Raw genomic sequence first — 20,399 nt, 5'->3', positions numbered from 1 at the left:
TCACTACATTTCTACAAAACTGTCGCGTTACTGTTACATCCAAGTCGCGTTGCTCTTTCTTTCCGTTAAAATGTGAAGTTCAGGGACTTAAGGTGGCGCCGTAAAATCCGAGCAATAACGTGACTTAGTGTCTGTTGTCACCCATCGCCTCCACCTTTACTCGCACGCGAAGCTCCAGACATGCGCAGTGGTTTCCTCTGACCGAGTCTAATCGTCAGTAATATAATGGCGCTGCATAAATTAGTATGGCGACAAAATCAGGAGCGCTTCGCTTTCACAGACTTTGGGGACTTCGTCCAACTTTTAGCGTCACTTGGAAGGAAAGCTTAAAGAAAAGTAAGATCTGTGGACGTGATGCTAGCAAAGCTAGCTGTACTGACGTAGACACACATGTTGCATCTGCGATGAAAAAAAGTTGTCATTCATGCCCTGAATTATTGTGTGGAGGTGTTAACTGAGGTGTTGCAAATATGGGACAACGCTGGTACATTCAGGAACGATCCGATTCTTCTGGACGGATCTTTACTGATTGCATTTATTTAAGCTCTAAGTATTAATAACTAGTTTTTTATGGGAATGTGGATCTTTCAGATCAATTTGAGAAGCAATTTTGATAAGTAAAAGTTAATTTTTTTGTGTCACATAGCGCGGGGTGCTGGTCTTGACTTGGTCTTGGGTCGGTGACCTTGACTACAACTCTGCTACTGGCTCCTTGGTTGCCTGTCCTCTCCCACCCACTTTCTTTCCATCCCCTTTCTGTTGGATTTCTTTAAAAAATAAAAGCCACTAGTAGCAAAAAAAAAGTGAAGTTCAAATTATGTTAGGACAGGAGACAAGATGTTTCCATCCCTGAAAGTATGATGCATAGAATCACATAGTAAGTAATCACATACTGTAAACATAATAAAAACATGCTTTATCTGTGGCATTGTTCATTAAAATGGCACATTTCTAATGTATTAAAATTAAATACGATCGGGACACTTAATGATATTAGCGATTAGGTAATTCATTCAGCAAGCACTTTTACTTTTAATACTTAAGTATTTTTAAAAGCCAGTACTTTTTTACTTTTACTTAAGTACAAATGCTAATGTGGTAGTTTTACTTTTACTTGAGTACATTTTTGTCTGTGTATTTGTACTTTTACTTAAGTACATTTTTGAGTACTTTCTCCACCACTGGTTAAAATAAACTTGAGGGTTATTCTCACCTCAAGTAAATTAGCACACGGGAGACGCAGTCTGTTACTCCAATTTCTCTCAGCTTATGAGAAACTGCAGAGCAACTGGCAGCTCAGAGTTCCCATGCACCACATACCGGTGAAACACTGTTACTGCACCCATCATCTTTAACCCCTGTTAACAAGTAAATTATTATTATTATTATGATTATTATCATCATAACCCCATAAACATTAAAATGCTCCTTTTTTTACTTTTTTTTCACACACCAGTGGGCATCACAAGAGGTTTGTTTGACTCATAGACCGGCCCAGGTCATGTTGTGGTTCCACTGACATTTGCTCTATGCCTGTTAGGAGATGGAACCCAAATAACAAATAAAAATGGGTGGGTGGTAAGTGGAGGGGCCAATGGTTCCCTGGCCCCTCCTGTTAAGCTGCGCAAATCACTGCCAGTTCAGACTTGCGGGAATAATGCAGTTAGTGGCCACAGATTTTTTTTTTTTCACTGCGTGCTATTTTTACCCTTAGCAACAGTTGCCATGCTGCTGACAATGATGTCATCAGCATGATGTCAAATGATGTATGTGTCATGAGGCCCTAATGAGGATTACTTTATGATGTCATAGAGTCCATGACATCACCAATTGATCAGTTAATTCTCTGATCAGTTACCACAAATCCGTTAACAAGTCAGTCAACTCGAGATTCATTTGGACGTTTTAGCTCAGCACAATAAAGATGAACGACGAAAGCCCACAGAGAGAAATGGATGTGAAACCTAAGGTTTCTTTTTGGACTAAAGTGAAAAAGACATTGTCCAGCAAAGTCCATCCTGGTCAAAGAAGCCCAGATTACAAAAAGAGAAACTTTCTCAGTGAACTTTTGTGGGAAGTGATTGAAAAGGCTGCAGATGGACCAACTCTGCATCTTGTCCGACAAGTCTTTGAGGAACAACATAGCAAAATTTTGATCTTGCTTTTGAGAAAAACTGGAGATATAAATGTGAACGTACTCTCGGAGGTTTCAGAAGAGCTTGGTGAAAGGATTTTCCAGAGTCTTGCGAGAGATGCATTCCACTTTGCCAGTGGACTGCATTTAATCGCACTCCTTGAGCACCCAGAAGGACACCAAGTCATCGTGGAAAAATTCAAAAAGCACCTGGAGAATCCTGTTCCTCCAAAGAAAATGTTAGCGTCTACCAAAAGAAAGATCCGAAAGACTTTTTTTCCAACTGAAGACTTGTACGCAGATGAAAACTGCCTGAGTGAAGATTATACTCAGGGAACCATGGACCCTGAACAATTTTTGAGGGACGCAAACAGGATGGGATTCAGACATGGAACAGAAGAAGAAAGGAGAGTTATGGTTCAAAATATTCTTTGGAGATTGATTTACAAGTCCAGTTACAGATCTAGCTATGGGCATTACAAAAGGAAGGACACCGAACCGGTCCAGAGAAAGCTTGCTCCAAAAATATGGAAAGAAGTCAAGGATATAGATTTTGTCTTTTATGACAAAATGGAAAAAAAAGCCTGCAGAGACATCCTGCAACTTCTCTGGGGCAATGAAGACGCAGTTAGAGAACTGCTCTTCAAAATGATCAAAAGCAACAACCCGATAGTGATTTACAAGGTTGTGGAATGCTTTAAAAGAACCCTTGCACGACCACGAAAAATCAATCTCAAAGACACCTTTCTTCAAAAGGCATGGGGCCTCATCAAAAAGGCTGCGGGTTGTGGAGACAATCCAGACGAAGAAGAGAGGCAAGAGCCCACCAAGAGTGGCTCAAATGTTGTGTTTAGTCCACACTTAGCTGGGCCTCTAAATTTGGTCAACTCAGAGGTTGGTACTGACTTGGAGGAGTCAGGGCCGAACTCAGAGTCAGGGCCCGCCTCAGATTTAGGACCCATCTCCGAGTCAGATCCCGTCTCCGAGTCAGGACAGACCTCTGAGACGGGACCCGTCTCAGAGTCAGGACCCGTCCCCGAGTCAGGACCCGTCTCCGAGTCAGGATCCGCCTCAGCGTTAGGACCTGCCTCAGCGTTAGGACCCGTCTCAGCGTCAGGACCCGCCTCAGAGTCAGGACCCGTCCCCGAGTCAGGACCCGTCCCCGAGTCAGGATCTGCCTCAGCGTCAGGACCCGCCTCAGAGTCAGGACCAGCCTCAGTGTCAGGACCCGCCTCAGAGTCAGGGCCTGTCACCGAGTCAGGACAGAACTCTGAGACGGGACAGAACTCTGAGACTGGACCTGCCTCTGAGATGGGACCTGCCTCTGAGATGGGACCTGCCTCTGAGATGGGACCCGTCCCCGAGTCAGGACCCGTCTCTGAGTCAGGACTCGCCTCAGAGTCAGGACCCGCCTCAGCGTCAGGACCGACCTCTGAGACGGGACCGGCCTCTGAGACGGGACCGGCCTCTGAGACGGGACCTGCCTCAGAGTCGGGACCTGCCTCAGAGTTATGACCTGTCTCTGAGTCAGGACCTGTCTCCGACTCACGACAGAAATCTGAGTCCTCATGCCTTATCTCACCAACGTAGTGACACCTTGTCAGAAGTGTCAAAACTGTACCTCATCAGAACTTCGCAACTTACCAGAGCAGATGATTATGGCCTTAAAGATTGCTTGCAAGTTTTCAATCTGAGAATACCGGAAACCTTTAGTCATCCGTTGTTACAGTGAGAGCAAGACGGATAGATTGACCCGAAGAATCAGAATTGGAGGCCGAGGGAACGATGGCCCACTGGGAGGCTAGAAGGGGTTCGAAGAAGGAGTGAAGGTGGGGGGCTGACGTATCGTTAGAGAGGTGGGGGGTGGGGGAAGCGAAGGATTGAACGAAGGAGAGACATTGAGGGGGGGCTAGTGTACCATGAGAGGAACACTAGCCCCCCCTCAATGTAGAGGTAGATGTGACGGGTCAAAGAGGGTGGGGCCAGTCTAGCATACCGTTGAGTGCTGGGGGGGCGGATGGATGGCAAATTGCAAGAAGGGGGAGGAGGTTTGGCTGTAGAAGGAGGGGGCGAAGGAGAGACATTGGGGGGGTTAGTGTACCATGAGAGGTACACTAGTCCCCCCTCAATGTAGAGGTAGATGTGAGGGGTCGAAGAGGGTGGGGCCAGTCTAGCGAACCATTAAGTGCTGGGGGGGCAGACAGACGGCGAATTGCAAGAAAGGAGAGGAGGTCTGGCTGTATGTAGAAAGGGGGGCGAAGGAGAGACATTCGGGGGGCTAGTGTACCATGAGAGGTACACTAGTCCCCCCTCAATGTAGAGGTAGATGTGAGGGGTCAAAGAGGGTGGGGCCGGTCTAGCGTACCATTGAGTGCTGGGGGGGGGGCGGCCGGACAGCGTATTGCAAGAAGGGGGAGGAGGTCTGGCTGTAGAAGGAGGGGGCGAAGGAGAGACATTCGGGGGGCTAGTGTACCATGAGAGGTACACTAGCCTCCCCTCCATGTAGAGGTATATGTGAGGGGTCCAAGAGGGTGGGGCCGGTCTAGCGTACCATTGAGTGCTGGGTGGGGGGGGCGGCCGGACGGCGAATTGCAAGAAGGGGGAGGAGGTCTGGCTGTATGTAGAAAGAGGGGGGCAAAGGAGAGACATTCGGGGGGCTAGTGTACCGTGAGATGTACACTAGTCCCCCCTCAATGTAGAGGTAGATGTGAGGGGTCAAAGAGGGTGGGGCCGGTCTAGCGTACCATTGAGTGCTGGGGGGGGGCGGCCGGACAGCGAATTGCAAGAAGGGGGAGGAGGTCTGGCTGTAGAAGGAGGGGGCGAAGGAGAGACATTCGGGGGGCTAGTGTACCATGAGAGGTACACTAGCCTCCCCTCAATGTAGAGGTAAATGTGAGGGGTCAAAGAGGGTGGGGCCGGTCTAGCGTACCGTTGAGTGCTGGGTGGGGGGGGCGGCCGGACAGCGAATTGCAAGAAGGGGGAGGAGGTCTGGCTGTAGAAGGAGGGGGGTGAAGGAGAGAATTAATCCCCCCATCCACCTATAAATGCTATTTCATTTATATAATTAGGGCTATTGTAAACAAAAAATTTAGCAATCGCGTAATCTATCGATTATTCTTACGATTAATCGAGTAATCATATAAAAAAAACTGACAAAATCACATATTGGTAAATCTAGCATAACAGCAGTGTTACTATCGGATATCAATATCAGTCCCATTTTTCATTTTTGAGCTTCCCTAACAGATACTTTTTTGTTGTTTAGAAAACTAACCTGTAATAATAACTCGTTTTCTAAGTTAATCTGAGAAAATGTCATACAAAAATCTAAAATTAATTTCAATTTAATAAAAAGAGGCAGGCTCACAAATACGCTTATTAAAAATATCTGTGATCCAGCTTTTAGTTTATGTAGTCAGTCAGTAGATGAACTCTGACGTTGCCCCATACATGTCAAGCTTTGAGTTTGAGAATATGGGAAATGTCACCTGAAGTGGTGGTGGGCCATAATTTAACAGTTTGTTTATGTTAAATTATGGGGGAAAAAACTGTTAAATTATGGAAAAATTCTGCTGAAATTCCATAAAAAACACTGAAAATATCATGGCAGAGAATTACCAGGACATTTTCTGTATTTTTTATTTTTATTTATTTTTTCAGAATTTCCATCAAAAATTTTTCCATATTTTAACAGTTTTTATGTCAAATTTACCAATATTTTGTTAACCCAAAACTGAAATTCTCTTTTTACTCTGTCTTTTGTGATGCATTCACAAACTTTTTTAAAAAATCTTGGACATTTCCAAATACTTTTGTCCTCCAAACCATTGAAGTCTGTATTCTATACCATATGTTAATTATAGTGTAAAATATATTAAAGTTAATGTATTTAATATATTCTTAACATAATTTTGAAACAAAATTAAATTCTAAGTCCACAGGAAATGTAGTTGTAGAACACAAAACACTTAGTTTGAAAGTAGCTCATGCAAAGTGATGTAAAAATGAAACCATTCTACAATCAATTTGCAGACTTTATTTTGCAATTTTAAGACCATAAATTGACGTCATCTAGTCTTTATAACTAACCTTTACTATTATACATTAAGAGCTAAACATATTCTTGAGCTTGCTAATGTTTATCTTCTGTACATCACAACTAATTTATTGCATTTTACTATACAAATTTTCAACGTATAAATTAAATGTAAGCCATTTTGACTCTAGTCTTTGAAGTCAAATAAACAGTTTTGTTAAGTTATTACTATAAGATGAAACATAAAAAATTGCTTTTGAACATGAAAATCATAGTTGTAAACAGGATCAACATACTTCAAAATAAATGCCGAAAGTCTACCATTATTTTTATGAAATACAGGTATAAATATTTTGTTAAAATCAAATGCTACATAAACCCAGCCGGTAACACTTTATTTGAAGGCAGGTGAATAAGACTGACATGACACCGTCATAAACATCTGTCATGGACATGAATATGTCTTCATAAATATTTATGACTGTTGTCATAAAGCGTCATTCAGTAAATCATGACACTTTTAATACAAAGTTGATATTATTGAAAATGTCTTTGTTTTGACAACTTGACATTAATCTAGACAAAATGATTAATGATTGATTAATAGTATTCAGCAGGTTGTTTTCTAATGTATTAAAATTAAATATGATCGGGACACTTAATGATATTAGCGATTAGGTAATCCATTCAGCAAGCACTTTTACTTTTAATACTTAAGTATTTTTAAAAGCCAGTACTTTTTTACTTTTACTTAAGTACAAATGCTAATGTGGTAGTTTTACTTTTACTTGAGTACATTTTTGTCTGTGTATTTGTACTTTTACTTAAGTACATTTTTTGAGTACTTTCTCCACCACTGCTGTATTACTTGTTTTGAAATATATTGAATCTGTAAATGTGAGTTTGTTTTGCATTGATTTGACTCAACAGGATATGACTTAGATGTGTTTGTATGGCAAAGTGACTTGAAATAACATTGGTTGTGAGTTGATGACATATTAATAATCTCTCTCTTCATTGGTCCATCGTCTCCCACGTATGTGAGATGCGGTCAGGGTGGTAACAGGTCCCAGACGTTCCTCCCCAGCTCATTCAGGGGAATCCCGTGGCATTCCAGGCCAGGAGGGACTTAAAGCTCTGGGTCTGCAGCAGAGCGTCCTCACAGTGGGACGTGCCTTGAATGTCTCCAAATCAGACTTCATCCTGGTAACATCTGATAAACATCAAGGATGCAAATCTTAAAAATCAATCCTGAAATTAACAGCAGGCCAGTGGAAGGAGACCAGCACTGGAGCGACACTGCTTCTTCCTGTTAGCGCTCACTGTAGCTTTCTGACCTAGCTACAGATGATAAAGGGGATCTGACTTCCTTATGGGTTGGCGCTTGTAAAGTTGCCCAGTGAAAAATTAGAAGCAATAATTAGGTTTATTTAGCCAGTCATAGAGAAAAATATGTGGATGTTCATTTTTCAAAGTCATATTTTTGCCATAATATTCCTACATTTATAAATGCCAGAGTTTTCCAATTCAAAAATTCAGTTGAGAAGCTAAATATTTAGTTTCCAACTAAGTGTTTAAATCTCCAAATTAGATTTTTATTTTTCTAACTAAATATTTAATTTTCAAACTAAACATTTAATTTCCAAACAAGTCCAGGCTAAATATTTAGCTAAGACGCAAATTTACTTGCCGATAAGTGGAAGTGGAATATCAAAATAAAAGCTGGGTTATGTTGACTTCTATATAAATAAATATTTAGTTAAATATTTAGTTCTGAAAATAATACAAAATGGTGAAAATATGACTTTGAAAAATGAAAGTTTCTTCTATATGATAAACAAAATAAACCAAATTTTTGCTGTTTATTCTAAACTGTGTAACTTTACAAACGGCGCCTCATCTTTTTGACAAGAAACAGGACTTTGCAACAGGACGTAATATTGGCAACTGAAATGATCTACTATACTCAGTGAGGTTTGTAAACTTGAACCATAAATGCTGTTAATAATAAAGGTGGGTAAACCACTCTAAAATATTGATCATACTGATTATAAGTATCAGATAGACAATCAATATTTTAATTTCAGATTCTGTCTTAGAATTACTTTATTGTATTGTAGGTTCTTAACTCTACCATAGGAAACGTTGCTTTGATTTGCTCTTAAATTACTATTTTGATTTGTACTTTTTGAAATTCAGAAAATAATGCGCACAAATTTGCTATATAATGTAATATGTTGCTAAAGTATTTTGCAGACACCTATGAACTTTATTTAAATTATGTTCTATATTTTGACAAAACAGTCCAAAGAAAACATCATAAAAACATCTAAATGTCAGAAGTGTGATAATGTATTGTATTTAGATAACAAATATTGGTATCAGAGATTCTGGCCCTATATTCACGTTGTATTAGCTTGATACCAAAACATGCAGCATGGCACACCTCTGGTGGATAATCCCAGTTATCTGATATGCTATCAATGGGGAGATAACTTTTTTTATGCTGCTTTGTTTTAGTAAAATGAAATAATCTGCTCTTACATGGAAAATGTGTCTGAACTCAACATCGTTGGACAGTAACAGGAAACAGATCGTTATCATCAGCTGCAAAGTGTCCTTCCACACAGAACAAAAGTAATGTTGACAGATAAAGGAAAAAAAATATGGCTACCTTTAACTTGGCTTTTCCCCTTCGTTGTCACTTTCAAACACTCGTGACAAATTCTGCAAATATCCTAATAAACATGCACAAAATCCCGCCCACGAGATTAAACCGATAAAGCTCTTCAGAAGCACACCTTTCCACCCACATATGTTGACACATGTTCACGAACAACTGGTAATGTTCCATCAAAGCTTATGGCGACCATTAAAAACGCAGAGACACGCGCTCATAGTTAACACCCACACACTCTTGAATGGCAGTGTGCCTTTCCATCACTGGAATTGCTGCTGATAATCATGTACCTTACTCAATTACACTTGGCTAATTGTTGAGATGCCACATCACCATAGTGAGGGACATGAAGGCGAGTCGCACACCCTCTGTAAAGCAGGCTAGTCCTCTGATATTCCTCTGATTAAACAGTTCTGCATAAAGTTATCAGGTGAAGGAAGGTATATAAATCAGCGGCAGAGATTGTTGATTCCGTCTTTTCCATTCATAGAGCCACACAAACATTTACCCAGCACCAACACATACTTTGCCTGAAGGATTTTAATTTGAGATGCAGACTCCAGTGTCACAGTGAATGATATTAAAAGTTGCATCATGAATAAATCAGGAGACACAGGACTCACTTCAACAATGTGACAGATAAGAGGAGCAGCGCACAGGAGGAGATGGAGGGAAATGGAAGAGAGAGGAAGAGGCTCAGGATGATGGAGGAAATGCCAATAAATAAAGACACTTGCATTCTAACAACACAGCCAGCAGGACTGGCTTTACCCAACAAGGCTGTATTTGCTTTACTGATAAACCTACAACACTCCGTCATCTGTCATCCCATCACATAAAAGGAATGTTTTCTGTGTTGAGAAATACTGGACATGTTCATAATTACACCTTCAGTTCATCGCAATCACTCACTCGGAACATTGACAAAAAAAATTGACAATTTGTCAATTTGTCATGTAGTTACGGAACAGCACAGGGAGGGACGTCTTAGCAGGAGAGTACTACCAGCAGGAATTTTTAGGAGGCTGTCAAGAAAGCAAATAAAGGGAAACGCGGATGATTAAGTGATGTTTTGACTAAAGTGCAGCAAACATGGAAGACCTTGAAGGCTCCACTGCACACCGGCAGCTTCATGTTGGTGTTTGTTCTTAGCTTTACCTGCATCAGAACTCCACAGCTCAAAGCAAAGACACCAAAGCTACCATCTACTTTTTGCTAATGTTCACCACAGAAGCAAAACAATATGACCAGTAGATGAGTTTTCATTGCAAACAAACAAACAAAGCTTTGTCTATATTCTGCTAATGTTGCTAAACATTCTGCTAAACACAATTTTGCAAATGCGACATCTCTATTAATCTCTGGCAAGCAGAAACATTAAATACATTTGACCAAATTGGACCAAACTGTGACTGGTTTAGAAGATCTCTGTTCTTGATGGATTTTCTAGTCCACAGAGGTCAGGATCTCAAAGTCAAGGTATCTTTAATATTCCCAGGGCGACATTTGTATTGCAGCCAGCAGAAAAAACATTCACAGTATAAACATAAAATCATAGCTACTGACAGGCAAACACAACACAAACACAGGTTGAGTAGCCATTGTTACGGCAATGGCTACTGGGGATCCAAATAAACAAACAAACTGAACAAGAAGTATGCAAAACAAATTCTTAAAAATGTTTGTTTTTGCAGCTTTTTGAAGCCACTCTGTTTTCTTGAAGGTAAAAGAGAAAACTCTGTGAATAGGGGACGGTTAGGTCCAGCTAAAATTACCCGAGCTTTCTTGTAGTAGTTTTCTTCTGATAAAACTACTGTCCATGTTAAAATGTCTTAATTTACAGTAAAATGGTGGACATCGGTGATCTTTCTTGCATGCAGTGTCCGAATGTCTATTGTAAATTGTGACACCTAGATATTTGTATTCTTCCATTTCAACTGTTTGATCATTAATGTAAACATGGAAGACAGAATTTTTATATTTCCTAAATATCAATAGTTAACTCTAAAGCATCTTAGAATTACCAAAGAAGCTAACATCTACTGTCTTCCGTATGCCCGCCTTTTGGAGTACAGTCAATCAAAGGCAATAGATGTCACTCTCGGATTGACTGTTTAGCATATGGCAGCCAATAGCATATCAAGTAGCACTACACCTAGAAACTTTAACTTCCCAAACATCATTCCCTCTGCACAATTTTAATGTGCTCTACCAAAAAACAATCCCAAACAGGCAAACTTTCCTGAAGTACGTTGTGTATGTTTTTTATGTTTCACAGAAAAAAATGTGAACAGATAAATCTAGAAAACTGAACCAAAAATTACTTCTTCTACAACATCAGGAACCAAAATGGAGGTAGTGTAAAGACGTCCCTGTGCATCAGATGACGACTTGCCTGATGCAGTTAGGAAAATACTTCATGGACACCATAAACATTTCTGCTGAGCATCAACTGAAAGTCCTGCAGTCAAAGTGGAAGACACTGAGCTTTGTAGCTTTCTTTGGACATTCCAATTGTCTCAAGCAGAAAACAGTGTGTTTCAGCTGAGGCCTTGAAATAGGCCAATTAGGTGTGCCTCCAATTAACCTAAATGTGTTTCTTATCCTATCAAAGTTCCAAAAGTCATGACGCTGTTCTCTGGGCATTCTGTTTTTGTTAAAAGAAGCAGTAATCAGTCTGTTTGTGAATTTCTGATATGGAAAACATCAATAAATAAATCTGTGACATAAATCTTTCTGTCTTCATTTTGGTGATGTTAACTGAGCTAAAGACAGGAGAAGTTTGGTTTGATTATACCTGAAACAGTGAGATAAAATGTGTCTGTGTTTTATTCTGAGTATGTAAACGTCTGGTTTCAACTTTTTGTCCAACTTCGTAAAGATAACTTCTGACAGTAACTTTAAGGCTGTGAACCACTTTTATAGTATTAGAATACAACCCAGTAACCATAACCCAGTTTCAGAGAACAATAATGTTTTGTGACAGCAATCTTGACCACACTGCTGTAGGATTTATGACCCCAGAAGGAATTCTAGATTTTCAATAAAGGGTCTGAATATCCACCTCTGTGACACACCCACCAAAGACAACTCATGGAGGGTCAGAAGACAAATGCAGCGAATGAAAGCCAGGATTAGAAGTGCAGGTGGGAGGCTGCACAGCGTGTGTGGCTCTTAGCAGCCAAGAGGAAGGTCTTCCATGTCAACTGGTGTCTGATGTGTGCATATGTGGGCATGAATATGCATTTGTATATGTGCATCTGCGTTGCAGTTACCTCAAAGGGGGAGCCGGTGGTGCTGTTGGCAGGTTAATCCAGCCCCGCGGCTAAGCATCAAACTTTCAGATCAGACGATCAATAATTCAGACTGCAGCTTGTCAAGATCTATCACAGAACACAGGCTGAGGAGGAAGGCTGCAGCACGGCAACAGGCGCCAAGGTGATTTACAGCTTCATACAATTTGTACACATACAAAGAAAATATCAGACTACCTTCATAACTGTTTGCAAAAACATCACCCTGAACCCCAGATGGGGATATGGAACCATAAACAGCCAGGAGACACACATATGCACAGATGTATGGAAACACAAGAAGATGTGCCTCTACCGCATTTCATGAAGACGACTTCAGTAAAAGTGTTTTAAAGAATCTGACGGGAAGTCTCAAACTCTTTTGTTTCCCAAAACTCCAAATCTAAAGTCGTTCCTAGCAACAGACATACTGCTGTGCTTAAGAACCACCGGCTAGTCCTTGAAGCGTTCACCACCATATTAATGGATCCGTGGCTCGGCTCGAAATCCTCTGCAAATCACAGGAACATGGCAACAAACATGTCTGTTTAGTCTGCAATGTGGGGGAGTGAGCTGGTAGGGGGTAAGAGAAATTGAGGGATATTTCTGTGTGTGGGTGTATAATGGCTATCAGAGGTGACTTTCAGTGGGATCAACTCAAAACACACAAGCACACAAACAGCCCCCACCTCCAGCACCCCGACGCAGTCACAGACACAGCGCATTAGCTCATAACTACAGCCAGTGATCGCGCAGCAACAGCCGAATAACTGATCACCTGAAAGTGCTGACACTCAATCTAAGTGAGACCCGGCAGGCTCTCTAACCTGGACTTTTGTGTGTGAACTGAAAGCTTTACAGTGACCACTGCAATCTGCATAAGTAAACTAAAATGGTAGAACAACCAATCAGCTTTAGAAGTGTCCTGGCAGGTTCACTATGCAGGATGTCTGCATGGACTTCTTAATGCTTCTTCATGCTTGTGTAGCAGTGGAGGAGGATCTGCTGTGAAGGCCACTAAACCTTAAGGATGACTGATTGGCTTTTAGCTGGAGTAGAAACATGACGGAGGTTTCTGAGGTCTGTGTCAGAAAACATTTCACTCTCCACTGCAGACTTATAGCAGATATGTATCATCTTACTGCAAACTCTGAGGGCACATGTTTCCTCTAGAAGGTGAGGTGTAGTGAGGTGTAGCAGCAGTTATGCACCACAGAAGTTTGACTTCTGCTGCATGTCCTCCTGTCTTCTATACCTTCTCCCCTCCCATCATTCTCCTACTACTTCCTGTCATCATCTTCTTGTTTCCACCAGTAGTAACATCTGGCTGTTGATTGCGTGATGTAAAAAAAGTGTTTCCAATGCAGTTTTGCGAGATACATCTATTTTGATACGACTAAAAAAACCGCCTCATCCTACTGCAAAATCTTTTTATCGAAAAGCACGAGTTTCTTTTTAATTGGCTTCTCTCCATTAAACAAATTCATGTCTGTCATTTCAATTTGCTCAATTTTTTGGTTAATGGAAACGCAGCTAGTGATGTCTCCAATCCAGTCTGCTGTTCATGTGAAAATAGAGAACCTTACACACCTTCACCAATGTGGGAGAGAACAATCAGCTTTTCATTTTCAGAAGGAACACAGCTTTCCCCTGTCCTGCCAAGATTAGAAGGGATCTTTCAGAGGATGTGTGTGGAGCCATGCAGCATCAGTGTGATGCTTAGTGCTAGACTGAATGGCAGGTAGATTGCATCTATCAAAAAGGAATCATTCCCCCCCAGGACCCCTCCCCCCTCCGACTCTCTTCTCTCAATTCTTCGTAAAGGAGGGTAATTCTCTGCAATACGGTGTCAGCCGCCGCCATCATGTCTGAGTGTTACCATCAAGCTCTGGCCAGCATGAAACAGAAGAGATGATGCTGGACTGCGTGATAGACATCTCATTCCACTTTCCTATGCTGTTGAGTGCTGCAGGTTGGGAGGGGCTGAGGGTCAGACACCTGGACACAACTTCAGTGACTCAGACAACTGCTCAGCTCCACACACACAGAGGCAGGAGCTTCACTCCTCTTTTCACCTTAATTAATTTCCTGATGGGTCACTCTTCCCCTCTCCCTGCAGATTCAGTCTGTCTGCTCCTATTTGTTCTGTGGATAGGGCTTTAAAAAAATTCTGGAATGAAATCATTGCATATTGTTGCCCACTTAATAAAAAAGGTCTGTGAAAAGTGCAAGCAGCACAACAAATAAAACCTCCAGTAGTAGTGACCTCATTGAGGCTCCTCTGTGTTCGAACAGGAACAAGAGTAAAATATCATCGATGAATGTGACCCTGCAGACTTAGAAATGAAAGAGAAAAAAAACGCAAAAAGACTCAACAACACAGTCAACACAGACATGAGAGTCAATTGATTTGCATAGATAAGTCAATATCAAAACCTAAAGTTCTCTAATCATTTTAATCAGATAAATGTGTGGATGTGCCATAACTTTCTCCAGCTGAACAGAAACAAAACTGAAGTTATTATCTTTGGACCTAAAGAGAAACAATCTAGAGTCAAAACTCCACTTCAATTTTAAAGAGAGAAACTCATCACTACACCCAGACTGAAATCTGGGTGTAGTGATGAACTCTGACCTGAACCTTCAGAGACACATAAAGATGGTTACAAAGTCAGCCTTCTATCACCTGAAGATCCATGATGTGTTTATCTTTAGTAGCACTGATTACTGCAACAGTGTCTTTACAGGTCTGACTAAAAAATCAATCCTCAAGCTGCAGCTGATCCAGAACGCTGCTGCTCTCAGGTCTTCTGGTTCTGGTTCTGGTTCTGCTCTGCATCAGAATCAGAACCAAACATGGACAAGCAGCTTTCAGCTTTTACGCACCACAAATCTGGAACAAACTTCGATAAATCTGAAAAAAAGCCAGAACACCGAGTTCCTTTAAATCAGGAAGGAAGGAAGGAAGGAAGGAAGGAAGGAAGGAAGGAAGGAAGGAAGGAAGGAAGGAAGGAAGGAAGGAAGGAAGGAAGGAAGGAAGGAAGGAAGGAAGGAAGGAAGGAAGGAAGGAAGGAAGGAAGGAAGGAAGGAAGGAAGGAAGGAAGGAAGGAAGGTTTATTTATAAAGTGCTTTTCACAGACATAAAATCACAAAGCGCTGTACAATAGAAAACTTTAAAACCATACAAAACATAAAACCAACATAAGAAACACAATAAAATCAAGAGATAAAAGCCTGGGAAAATAAAAATGTTTTAGTCTCTTTTTAAAAACCTCCACAGTCAGCAAAACAGAGCTGCAAGGGCCAGCTGTTCCACAGCCTTGGGGCCACTAACTGAAAGGCCCGGGCCCCTTTAGGTTTTAACTGTGTTCGTGGAATAACCAGGAATGTCAGACTTTGAGAATGAAGACCACGAGCAGCAGAATATTTAGTTACAACCTGGCAAAGATAATCAGGAGCCTGGCCATGTAATGTTCTAAATGTCAGCACAAGAACTTTGAAACAAATTCTAAAATCAACTGGGAGCCAGGTCAACTCTAGAGACCATTTTTCTAATCTTAGAAATGTTTCTTAAATGAAAGAAACAAGAACGGGAAACAGCCTTAATGTGTGAGTGGAAGCCTAAATGATGAATCAAATGTGACCTCTAGATTTTTTACTAGCAGGCAGAAGGATGCATTAGTCCAGCTGATATCTTGATGAAAGTGACTGGGAGCAATAATCAGAGTTTCTGTCTTACTGGTGTTTAGAACCAGAAAGTTACTGGTTCTAAACTCCAGTTTAGAGTTGCTTTTGCTTTTGAACCATAATAACTGAGTATTTATCGATGTATTTGATATCAAACACTGGCATTTGATAAAATATAATGTTTATTGGTTTTCTCAATTCTCGACTGTATAGTGTCTTTAGTGACTTTGTATTTTTGTGTTTTAATGATTTAAAGCACTTTGAACTTTGTTGCTGAAATGTGCTTTCCTAATAGACGTGACTGATTTTAGATTTTTTATTTCCTTGCAGCTTTTCTGAACCACTCTTGTTCTTCTGTGGTTTTCCCGTTGCCACACACTTCTGTCCAACTCCGTTCAGCTCAAATGACAAAATCTAAAAACTCAAAGAAAGATGAAGGTGCGGGCCGAGGAACGCTGAAAGATTTATTTTGATTGTCCTACAGGAAAATTAACTAATGGGTCATGGTGGTGGGCAGAAATTATTTATAATATCCTGTTCTGGTTGAGTTGTGACAGCCTCAGGCCGGCCCGTAAATGCACGCCACCCAGATAGCCGGTCCAGCTCTGCTTCTTCCAGTGTGACAAACTCCCATCTGTTACACTGCATTTGATTAGACTGCAAAATCCAACGCATTTTTAGTTCCTATCAGCTGCTTTACTGTTATTAATTAGTCAGGAGAGTGAAGTCTCCCTTCTGTTTGCCAGTCGTCTGTCTATTAAGTTTGGCGGACCAACAAGCTGCCTCTCTCTACAGCTGGACCGCCGGTCCTGGCCCGGAGCGCTTTGAGCCCTGCCTGTGGCTCCACTTTAATCACTGAGATCATAACGGGTTACTTTGCTGCTGAAGGGGTCTGGCCTGAGACCCCCGTCCTCCATGGCCTGGGTCTGACCTCGCCTGGCGTCTGCCGGACTGTTAGCCTAACATGACCTCACCTCTCTGTCTCAGACTCAACAGTGGACTCATTCTTTGCCTTCGTCCCTTAGCCTTGCAGCAGACCCGGGCCCTGGCTGACCTGTATGGCCTGGGGATGTGCTGTGGGTTGAGGCCCCGTCTGAAAAGGCCCCGACTCTGGAGCAGAAACAGGTTGTGCTGGAGAACAGCTGCTGGATGCACCAGGACATTTCTGAAGCATCTGGGATCCCTCCAATCATTCCCGCCTGTTCATGTTATACCTCAGTGGTTCCTAACAGTGTCTACAAATAAAGTAAGGAGTTACACTCTTTTGTATGTTGCTGTTTTTATGAAATTAATAGAACCATAAAATATTTTTTATGGTTACATAAGTGTCGTATTCATCCCTTTTCTGTACTCTTTTGGCCTCTCTCGGGGTGAGGTTGCTGCTGTCTGTCCTGTTGTACAACAAGATGTTTGGTTAAATAAATTGAGTTGAAAGGTTTAATGAAGCAAGATATTTGAAGAAGAGGACGATGACGAGGAGTGATCTGTGGAGCTCTGCTGTTGGAGTCGTAGCAGGAGCAGACTCAGTGTGTGTGGGGAGGAGGGGGGCTCAAACTTCTCAGGTAACTAGAAGTAAGATGAGAATAGGTACCAGGAATGTTGATCCAGGTATTATGGATGAAGCTGCGGCATGCTTGGGATGATTCAAAGAGTTCTGGCTGCAGTGTTTGGGGAACTGGAATCATATGGTCAGGTTTCTGGATTTACTGAAGAGGAGAGACTCCCTAGGTGAGGTGATGGATGCTGGTCTGGAATGAAGGCAGAGAGAGATTGGTTCATCAGTTCTGAGAAAAGAGTCAGTGTGAAAGAGATTAAGAGGAAGAGAGATTTCTAACTGGTTGGTTTTCCATCTGCAGAGAGTGAAAGAGACAGCAGGATGGAGACAAATGAAAGACGTTGCTGAATGGAGGGATTGGACCTGGATGAGGGTTAACAGAAACATGGATTCACGAATAATCGATTCATCCTGGTTCATTGATTCAGCCCTAAACTGACTATAAGAAATCATTGTTAAAGCAGATCAACTACACACACATTTCCATACATTTTGTGTTCAGTGTATTTCCATCTGCTTCCAACATTTGTGTATTTCTGTGAAGTTAAAGGAAAAACCTCCTTTTGCACACATTACAAAAGCATGGCTGGAGAAAAAGACGGCAGAGCCAGAACTCTGCTCTGAGGTCGGTTAAATAAGACATTTTTAGAAAATGAATGTATGATGACCCCCTGGAGCCCTCTGCAAGCTTAGAGCTGTGCCTTTAAAGACGGGGACAACTTAACACCTCAAGCCCTTTGTTCTGTTTTGTCCTCAATGCCAAAACATCTTTTGAACACTGAAGTACGAAAATAAAGAAAGACAGAAAGAAAGAAACAGCAATTCACGAAGAGGTGGATGTTTACAGCTCCCTCCTTTTTATCCAATTTAATGCAGGCCTGGAAGAAATTACGGAAGCTATACGTTTGATTGTTAAGCTAAAGTTCAAACAGCAAAAGAAACACAATCTAGCAGATAGTTTTTTCAATCTGTTGCAGTGTCAATAAAGACCCCAGGGCAACATGTTTCAGTTTGAATCATGTGGAACTGAGCAAACATGAGCTGCACTCACCTACAAACAACTAAAGTTGATTTAAGTTCCCGTTTTGGCAGATCAAAGAATCTTTCTCCTCGTAGTGATGGGCAAATAAAATAAAGATCATCCACTGATTAGATTTCAATCACATCCGGAGGAAGATTCAGAGGCAAGAACCAGTTTCTGCACAATGAGGTAGAAACGCATACAGTTAAAAAATTAAAAATGTAAAAAAAACACATGGAAATAAAGATTTTTGGTACAAAAAACTAGAATAAAACAATAAATAAAAAATAAATAAACGAGTAAAAGTAAAATTCATATTATGTCATTTGTTGGAACTAAACTGAAAAAGTAAAGGTCAATTAAATTATAAGAATGGAGGAAAATTTCTCCTTTCTGTAATTAATTCATGCATTTTAAACAAACTTATTCATTTAAGGGACCGTTTATATATTTCTGCTTTTATTATGTCAGTTTCGGTTCCATCTACTGATTGTACAGACGCACTGTGACATCCCTCCACTGCTCCTTACAGCTTTACATCCTGTCTTCAGCCTGTTTCCCTGCTGAACTCAGGTCGGAGCAGAAAGCTTCTCATCGAGCCTCGCTTTTGTTTCTTTTGTCCTTTTCTCTCTCTGACCGTCGCCCAGTGGTGAGAAAAGCAAGTGCTTTTGTTTTTTTGTTTTTTTTCCTATATCGTTCTTTCCCCACCGAAGTAACAAATCAACGGCTGTATGAATTAGCATTCAGCATCAAATCTCACACAGAGTACTGAGCTCAGGCCGCTTATTGTTGAGGGGATAATTGCTGCCTCGCCTTGCGGAGGTTTGAAGTTGCTGACTGACACAACGACATTGATACATACACATACATGAACGGCAATTACTATCAAACACATAAAGACACATAAAGAATGAGTGACACTGATAATTAACACACATGCGGCACATGCACTCGGCTTTCTTGTGCGTCTGAAAGGAGCCGCAGTCAGAATCATCCATCTCCATCATGTCAACACACGGCGCTGTCAGACTCGCTAATTACTCTTTAAGATAATCAGCCTGTGTGGCTGGAGATGCAGCTCCTCGTCTTTGGCTCCCGTATTCTGGAGGAAGGAGAGTTTTAATCGGAGGCGAGATCAGAGCTACTGGGAGCAGGAGAAGGAGGGATGGGAGGCGGATGGAAATGAGAAGGAATTTGGGCATCTTAACAAACTCTTAATTACGTTTCCTATCCTCTGCTGGTGGCGGCCGTAAATGGCGGTCCCCGGGGAGCCTCTGATCCACTTTCTGATCTGCACAATTCACAGCCGAGCTGCTGATCAAAAAGATGGAGCGGCCTAGATGCTTCAAACACATGGGAATTTTTTTTTTTTTTTTTCCAGCGTGGGACTCGAAGCTTGTCATTGAGCGGAAGTTTGAATTGTCAAAATTCACGCTTAAAAAGGAAAAAAAAACCAAGCTTTCTTTAAAGACGGTGGGGAAAAAGAAAAAAAAAGAATTCACAGAGAGACTGCGGGTCTTCAAATGCTCCATGAATTGATAATGAGCATCCAAGCAACGTGCTGAAGGCGTTTGTCCCACATATGAGGCGGAATTCATCGGAGATGACCTCCACCCACATCCTTGCTGTTCTAATATGGCAGGCGAAGCTTTGATGTTTGTCACCAGTTGAATCCCCGGGGAGGTTCAGCTGTAATAAACAGCAGCAGCAGCAGCAGCAGCAGCAGCAGCAGCAGCAGCAGCAGCAGCAGCAGCAGCAGCAGCAGCAGCAGCAGCAGCAGCAGCAGCAGCAGCAGCAGCAGCAGGAAGTCAGCAGCTCTCTGAGCGGCCTGGACACAGACGGACACTGGCTTCGCTTCTACTGATGTTGGAAAAAACACAACTTCCCAATTGCAACGTTTCCATTAAATAAGAAGTTAATCATACATGACTAAGACTGTTCATGTAATATGTCATTAAAATTTTGGAGAGCAGGATGTTGTGATGGAGCAGGG

General features: G+C 41.6%; 1 long non-coding RNA gene across 1 annotated transcript; it reads left to right on the top strand.

Annotated features, from left to right (window-relative positions):
• The first annotated feature begins 5,159 nt into the window (after nt 1-5,159).
• Nucleotides 5,160-17,092, top strand: LOC103471968 (uncharacterized). The gene is made up of 2 exons (XR_534773.2): nt 5,160-8,144; nt 16,161-17,092. It is a non-coding gene; the product is annotated as an uncharacterized LOC103471968 (long non-coding RNA).
• The last annotated feature ends 3,307 nt before the right edge of the window (nt 17,093-20,399 follow it).

This window comes from Poecilia reticulata, chromosome 11, assembly GCF_904066995.2.
Source record: "Poecilia reticulata chromosome 11, P_reticulata-male-v2, whole genome shotgun sequence".
Taxonomy (NCBI): domain Eukaryota; kingdom Metazoa; phylum Chordata; class Actinopteri; order Cyprinodontiformes; family Poeciliidae; genus Poecilia; species Poecilia reticulata.
The sequence above is the reverse complement of the archived record's forward strand: the minus strand, read 5'-3'. Positions and strand labels throughout refer to the sequence as shown.